At 39.9% G+C, this 7,097-nt stretch overlaps 1 protein-coding gene across 1 annotated transcript in view; it reads right to left on the bottom strand.

Annotated features, from left to right (window-relative positions):
- LOC116694974 (protein PLANT CADMIUM RESISTANCE 9) overlaps positions 1-7,097 on the bottom strand; it is a 51,049-nt gene that overhangs the window by 30,618 nt on the left and 13,334 nt on the right. The window lies entirely within an intron of this gene.

Raw genomic sequence — 7,097 nt, 5'->3', positions numbered from 1 at the left:
CGGTAGCCACACACAGTGAACAACAACTCTGTGAATACAGAAATCAGAGCTCAGTAAAAAAGCTAAACTGGTCAAAAGATTACTGAGAGTTCATATCTTATGGTATGATTTATGAGGTATTTGTAGATCCGACTAGACTTAGGAGCACTTTGTTGCAAAACATGTTGTGAGAAGTGTCTTTGAATTCAAACCTTCCATCTTTTTGATTTCTACCAGTTGCAACCTGTTCAAATATTATTCTAATAGATTGCTGCATTTGTGTATACAGTATGTGCAGCTAATTAACCGCGTTTTCACTCAGGGAATTTCATTTGCTATTAGCTATGAGACCTTTACATGAGTCAATCATGTTTTGATTTAATGTGTTAACAAACACATTACCACCTACAGTAGAGCCAATGAAAAAAACAATCTCTTCCCCGTTATTTTAGAGAACCTCTGTAAAAGGTTGTGCACACCAATTTGGCTAAAACTAAAATGTAACAAAAGCCTGGGGCATTGGTTCTACAAATCGAGCAGTAAGTCAGAGTTACTTTGCATTTTTAAGAAATAGTGTCTTTAGAATGAATGTAATCCACATTGAAGACCATGAACGGCACCAATAGCTTCTTAGACATAGGAATTATTATACAGGGATTGACATGATGAACAAAATAATGCTCCAAATTGCAGACAGAAACCAAATTACTTAGATCATATTCTACAGAAAATCACAGTGTCTTTAGAACAATAAAAACACAGATCTCTTTTTTAAAAATCTATCATTTTCATACAATTTGAATTTCATATTTCAATATATTTAAGATGCTAAGAATTTCTTAATTGTCATTATTTCCCTATAATATGTTGCTAAAACAATCCAACTGGTGACTTTAGTTTAGAAAGACCCATGCGGCTGTGTTACAGAGAATGTAAAAATTTGTCATTTTAGTCTCAGAAACCCCACTTATCTTACTCTTGTAAATTCACTTTTCTTTAAATGTTCATTTAACCGTTAGGATACAGGTGTAACATGCTTTACCTGATTGAGCTTGGTACCTGCTAGCTTCTCTCAAGCTGTGAAAGAATGAAAGAAAATGTTTTGGATTAGGAGTAGAAGATTATCTTGTGGGTGACGCTGAGCATGAAAAAAAATCTGACACTATACAGTTAACTTTACCTTCTTGTATAGCATGTGTTTGATTACAATACAGATGATATGGTGGTATAGGCTCCAGTGATAGCATCAATAAAGACACAGCCCACAAGTCGTCTCCATGTTGTGTTTACAATAAGTTTGCTTTTACCACAGTTTATTTTATTTATCCTTTCTTCTGTATGTGCATTTTAATTTTAAATGTCAATTTATTTGACTTATTACTAATATACAGTACATGAATTTATGATAACAACATCTACTAAATGTGTTAGGTCATGTTGTTGCCGTGTGACCCAGTTTCTGACATTAGTGCCCCTATAAACACAAAGCTGTTCTCCTGTCCCGCTGTAGCAGCAACAGGAGCCTGTCTTTCAACATCTTGGGACCTGTTGTTCCAAGCGATAGATACCAATGTTACTCACAGATATGGTATCGGGGCTCTTGGTGATTAGGGAAGTTATTCACTAATATAGTGTGTCTAGTCAGGACACAGGAGGAAGGGAATATACTTTGAAGGGTTTAATATACAATACAATAAAATATATACAGAGTCACAGGCACTATTTCCACTATTTGTAGAAGTGCGTGTGGTTCAGAAGGAAAGGGGAATAAACATGAATTCAACAAGTGGGACTTCCAACTGTATACAATTACAAAAATAAACATTGCTTGGCGTGGCTTAAATTTTCCACTGTGAGGGGCTACGATCCTCAAGGTACCTGCTCTGTGTATTTTTCGGGGATGTTTTCAACATTAGTAGGGAAGTACAGGGGCGTTTCTCAATACCAAGTAAGCAAAGAACGGACTTGTGTTCTTGGGGAGACCGTTACTTGCTAGCTGTACCTGGAAGACAGAAATCGCAAGTTCAGAAGAACACAAAACGCTGTTGACAGTTTTGAGCGAAGCGTTCTTCTGTTATTGCGCAACACCCCCAGCAAAGAGGGCGCTTGCCACTTTATAGTAGCTTTGATGTGTGTATTCATAATAAAGCAAGGACGGTCACCCTTCACACCGCCTTGTTGTTCTGTGTGTCAGTCTTCAGGTTTTCATTAAAGTGCTATTAAGTATCACGGGCCAAAACTATATAAATACCGACACAAACGGGGGAAAAAATCCTTGTACCATTGTTCGGGATTCAATTTTAATTGAAAGCAGAAAAGAAACGTTACATAGGTTTAAAATTATAGATGACTGGGTAAAGTTAGTCACTGCAGTCTGTAGCTATATGTTACCGAGAAGCGAAGAGGAGCCCGAGAGGGAGGAGAGCCAGGATGAAGAGGACAGAATATGACAGCGGAAAAAATTGTTTAAAATATCTACAATATCTTAGACCTGGCTTTGCTGCAGTGGTCTGTCTAAATGTGGGGCCAGAGGGGTCTGTCTAGACGTGGGGCCAGAGGGGTCTGTGAGCTGACTGACTGACGGCTCGCGGAGTCATCCCGGTGGCGTAGCAAGCTCGCCCGCCGGGGTTTGCGGAGCTTTCAACTCCGAAGGCTTTTTTAATCACCATCATTTTCGTTGAAATGCCTATATTCAAAATCTACACAAGCTGATTTCTGCCTTAAACATCTTAAAAATGAATTTATTGATTAATAATAGACGTAAATTGTGAAAATATGTACCGGAACCATAAGCGCTTTACACCCGAATTGAATGCTGGGATACCTGCCCGGCCAAGTTCACACAAGTTACCATCCGATGTATCCTCGGTAAAATGGGCGTGTCGAGATCACATCCGGGGATTTTACGTTCTTGGCGACATGCTAACTTGTGTATTGGGTCAGTACTTGGCCACCCAACATGACCGTGCACAAGAACACAAGGACACAAGTCCATAGAAGAACACATATTGAGAAACGCCCCAGGGTTTCTTGTCCCACTTTTTTTGCTTTCACTTCAATTTCTCGGTCTAAGTACATCACAGTCACTCATTTTCCAAATGGAATATACATAATAAATGATTGTGCACAAATGTGTAGACTTTATATTTTTATGTCTCACTTTAGTTATGAATGGTTAAGATGTGTATGACAAGTTGCCCCATCATAGGGTAAGGTAAGGTGTCACACTATGTGTGGGAAATTGTCACTTTATATTTTTTAACAAATAAGAACATGTATAACAGACGATGGCATTCAGTTTGGGGGGAGAGGTCTTAACTGATGTTAAAGTATTTGGCTTCGGGTGGTGTCATGCCATTCTTGGTCTTGCCTTCATAATTTCAAACCCTTACCCAAGACTCCCCTTTTTCCTTCTTTTCTATTTTTTCATGGTTGTTTGCATATTCATACAAAAAGATTTGTATCATCATGTTGTCAATGGGACAATTGGCCTGAAAGAGACAACTTTCCCCTGAGGGAACATGTGTTCGCTATTTAGGCCTACCAGAGACGGATTAGTTTAGAGGATCTTTATAAATATAGGCCTACCACAAGCGAGCTTTAGTAGCCTACAGGACTTTGGTTTAGGTATCAAAATAAACTATAGCCTACATTTTCTCTCCACTGTTCTGCGCATAATATAATTTAACATTAGCCTACTTATCAAAGTTGCATTAAATAAATAATGAGGTTTAGGTTTTATTTGTACTTTTATGGTTGAAAAGTGTTCTCATGTTGGACTGATATTTAACGTTTCTGCATATCAAGAGCAAATTACTTTAGAACATTGAGTGGCATCCAGGTGTTGATTTTTCAGATAGTTCCCTCTGGTGTTTGAGACATAACCAGTGAGATAAATTTCCGTGTGACAAGATGCCACGGTCTCTCTCGTCACAAAAACCACTTAGAGTGAATCTTGTGTTAGAGGTCACTGAGTAGGCTAGGCCTACTGTCGGTGTTTTTGTTCCGGTGCTCTGCACGGATCTTCCACCCACCTGTCCATCCACGGCTCTCTGGAGATCTGTGCGCCACTGTTGCCAAACGCAGCAGTGTCAGCGTCTCCAGGGACCGTTAGGGCCAACTCGTTGCCTTTTTTGTTGGATTGGTCAAGTAGCAAGTTAAGAGGCAGAACAGGGCGGGACATGCCTTCGCCATCCTAGGAAACGCAAGATCGCGCCCCGGTTGTCCCGGTTACCGTCCGCTGATGATCACCTCGGGAGGGCCAGGTCGCCCCGGGGATTGAGTGCAACATGGAGCTCACTCAGCTGTTTGCACTGTTGCCAATAGCGCTGTTAGCGATCCCCGTTTCCTCCTCCTTCTCTCCCTCTTTGTGATCCACTGTTCAGTTCCGTATAAACACAGGTATAGGCTATATTTCAATTAACGACTTTATTAATTTGAAAAGGGTCCGACCGCCAGAGTATCTCAGTCAATGGCAACGGTCTGTTATTCTCACCAACAGTAGAATGACGTGATTGACTAATCATCATCGACTATTCAACAAGCCGTGCTAGAGAACGTTATAGTTCAGCAATGTGGATCAGGTGCGCATGGATAGACATGTGGACGGCATGCCCGGGGATGACAATGTCAATCTACAGGCTACACATAATCCAGGGATATAACCTGACACTCAATACGCAGTTGCTGATAAATTGCTCCATAAATAGTTCGTAAACATAGTTAGTAGCCTAAATATTATCTCTACAAAAATATAAATATAGCACTTACTTGTGGTTAGCCAACAGACACACACGAGCACCACCTGAAACTTCACTTAACGTTCGAAGCTATAACTTAACAGCCGTTCTCCTGAAGTCCAGGCGAATTGACACCTAAGGGTGTGTGTAGCCAAGCAACGCATATATATTAACAGATCAGATGTTAGCCTATTGTGATTTTCTAATTCGGGTGGGGCTGTGCCGAGTTTTGCATATCGTAGCCTACATGCCCAAAGTGCAGCAAGAAAATGCTATACCTTAACTGAGTCAAATAAAACATTGACTCTTAATGTTCCAAAATTAGACTTCAGATCATTTATCACCACTGATCAACCTGAACAAGAAGAATAGCCTGTATCGCATAAAAAAACACCAAAAATTTTATTTAAAAGGAAATTTTGATCCGTAATATATTTGGAACTGTAGGTTAGGATCAAGTATCACTCTAATAAGACTAATTGTTGAAAACGCCCAACAACTGTAGATACATATGTATATGCCATATGTTCTCTGATTGGCACATGGTGTTTCTGAACCACCTAGAACCCATCACCTTAGAGGGATGTGCAGTGTTCTTGTTCTGTGTGTAGTGTGGTGTTCCTTCCAGTTTCTGCTTTTGTGCAGTGTGTGACTCCATCAAAGTACGTTACTGTAGCGTTTATATTTGTTTATGTAGCAGATCAATAGTTTTAGAAGGAATCCCGCACACTGATCATTACGCAAGCAATTATGTATTTAGAAAACACGACGTTGCGGTCTTAGACCTTTATCAGGTAAATTAAGATCAACCCGTTGCATTTTTTTAATAATTGCTTGCGTAATGGTCACGGTGCAGGATTCCTTCTAAAACTCTTGATCTGCCTTAAGTCACATCCTACCCACCTGCCCGACAAAAAGAGGAGTGCAAAAAGGCCTATTGATGTAGAATCTTTAGGCCTACTTCATTTTTAGTTTGCACTGTAAAAATCTCTTAATGTGCATAGTTCAAATGCTAAAGTCATTATGCTTATTAAGACCACATGGCCATCATTAAAAATATGTGCATGTATGTATGTATGTATGTATGTATTTGTGTGGCTTTTCATGATTTTTTTGGTCTATTTGGTCTTCTTTACTAGCATAAAATGTCGAAGTGTTTTATTTTACCAAAGAGAATTGGTTGGATAACTTAATTTGTGGTCATATAACATTAGGGCCCTCTGTTGGGCTATAGGACAAACTGCACTGTGATGTTGCTGAGTAGTAGCCTACTGTAGTTTCTATCCTAATACAACTTTATTATTTCTTTAATTATAAATAAAGATTTTAAAGGACCACAAATGTCTCCTTCACCCATGGTAGCTGTCAATAAACAAAAACAAAAATTAAGGGATTTGGAACAATAACTGCCCTTTTTATTATTAGACTGAAACTGATTCAGCATACTCAGGTGCCATCGGGAAAACAAATCACTGTGATTACTACTTTGGTTTTCACTCATAAACATAGACTTATATTTTGCCTTTGGTGTAACAAAACAAACACTAGCAGGATCTGAACTGCATAACCATTCCTTCAGAAGACCCCAAGACACAAACAAGAAGCCACAGAGCTCAGGATGACATCACAAGTCTCTGGTTGGTTCACAAAACCAGCTTGGGGGGGTATCCGGATCACATCACGGAGCAGGTGCATTTGGACTGACTTGATTTTGCATGACGAGACTTGGGAGTTTTTTGCGATGTTTAACTCACGATGCATCTGACACCAGGCGCACGTCTCGCAGCAACAGGCAGCTGCAATGTCCTACACAGAGAACCCTGCAGAGAGCAAAGAAAAATAACATGTTTAAATTCAACAATGATTCACGTTCGTAAAAGTGTGTGTGAAATCCAGTCGCCATTAGCTTTACATGCATCATACCTTGATACCGTATCTGTTTCGCATGGCAACCCTTAGAGAAGGACGGAGGACGCACCACACACGGTGGTACCACAATATGCAATGGCGGGGGTGCATATCACATAATGGGAGACAACGGTTCTCTCCAAATCTTTCTGAAACTGTGATGGCAAAGCAAGGGCAGCACACAGAAACCATAGCAACCTGAAAAACACAGAGATACACCAACAGAGTTTTCTTCTAAAGAAGACCTTTAATCCAATAATGTTTTGTTAAGTGTGTGATTTTGATCTCACAAGTCGCCACATCTTCAAAGCAGTCAAAGAGACCACTGTTGTGTCCAACTCGGATAAGGGGTGTTCTGCCATCGGATGTTGGACGGTAGCCACACACAGTGAACAACAACTCTGTTAAAACAGAAATCAGAGTTAACAGAAAAGCTTATCAGAATCAGAATCAGAATCAGCTTTATTTGCC

This window comes from Etheostoma spectabile, chromosome 9, assembly GCF_008692095.1.
Source record: "Etheostoma spectabile isolate EspeVRDwgs_2016 chromosome 9, UIUC_Espe_1.0, whole genome shotgun sequence".
In the NCBI taxonomy this organism is placed as follows: domain Eukaryota; kingdom Metazoa; phylum Chordata; class Actinopteri; order Perciformes; family Percidae; genus Etheostoma; species Etheostoma spectabile.
The sequence above is the reverse complement of the archived record's forward strand: the minus strand, read 5'-3'. Positions and strand labels throughout refer to the sequence as shown.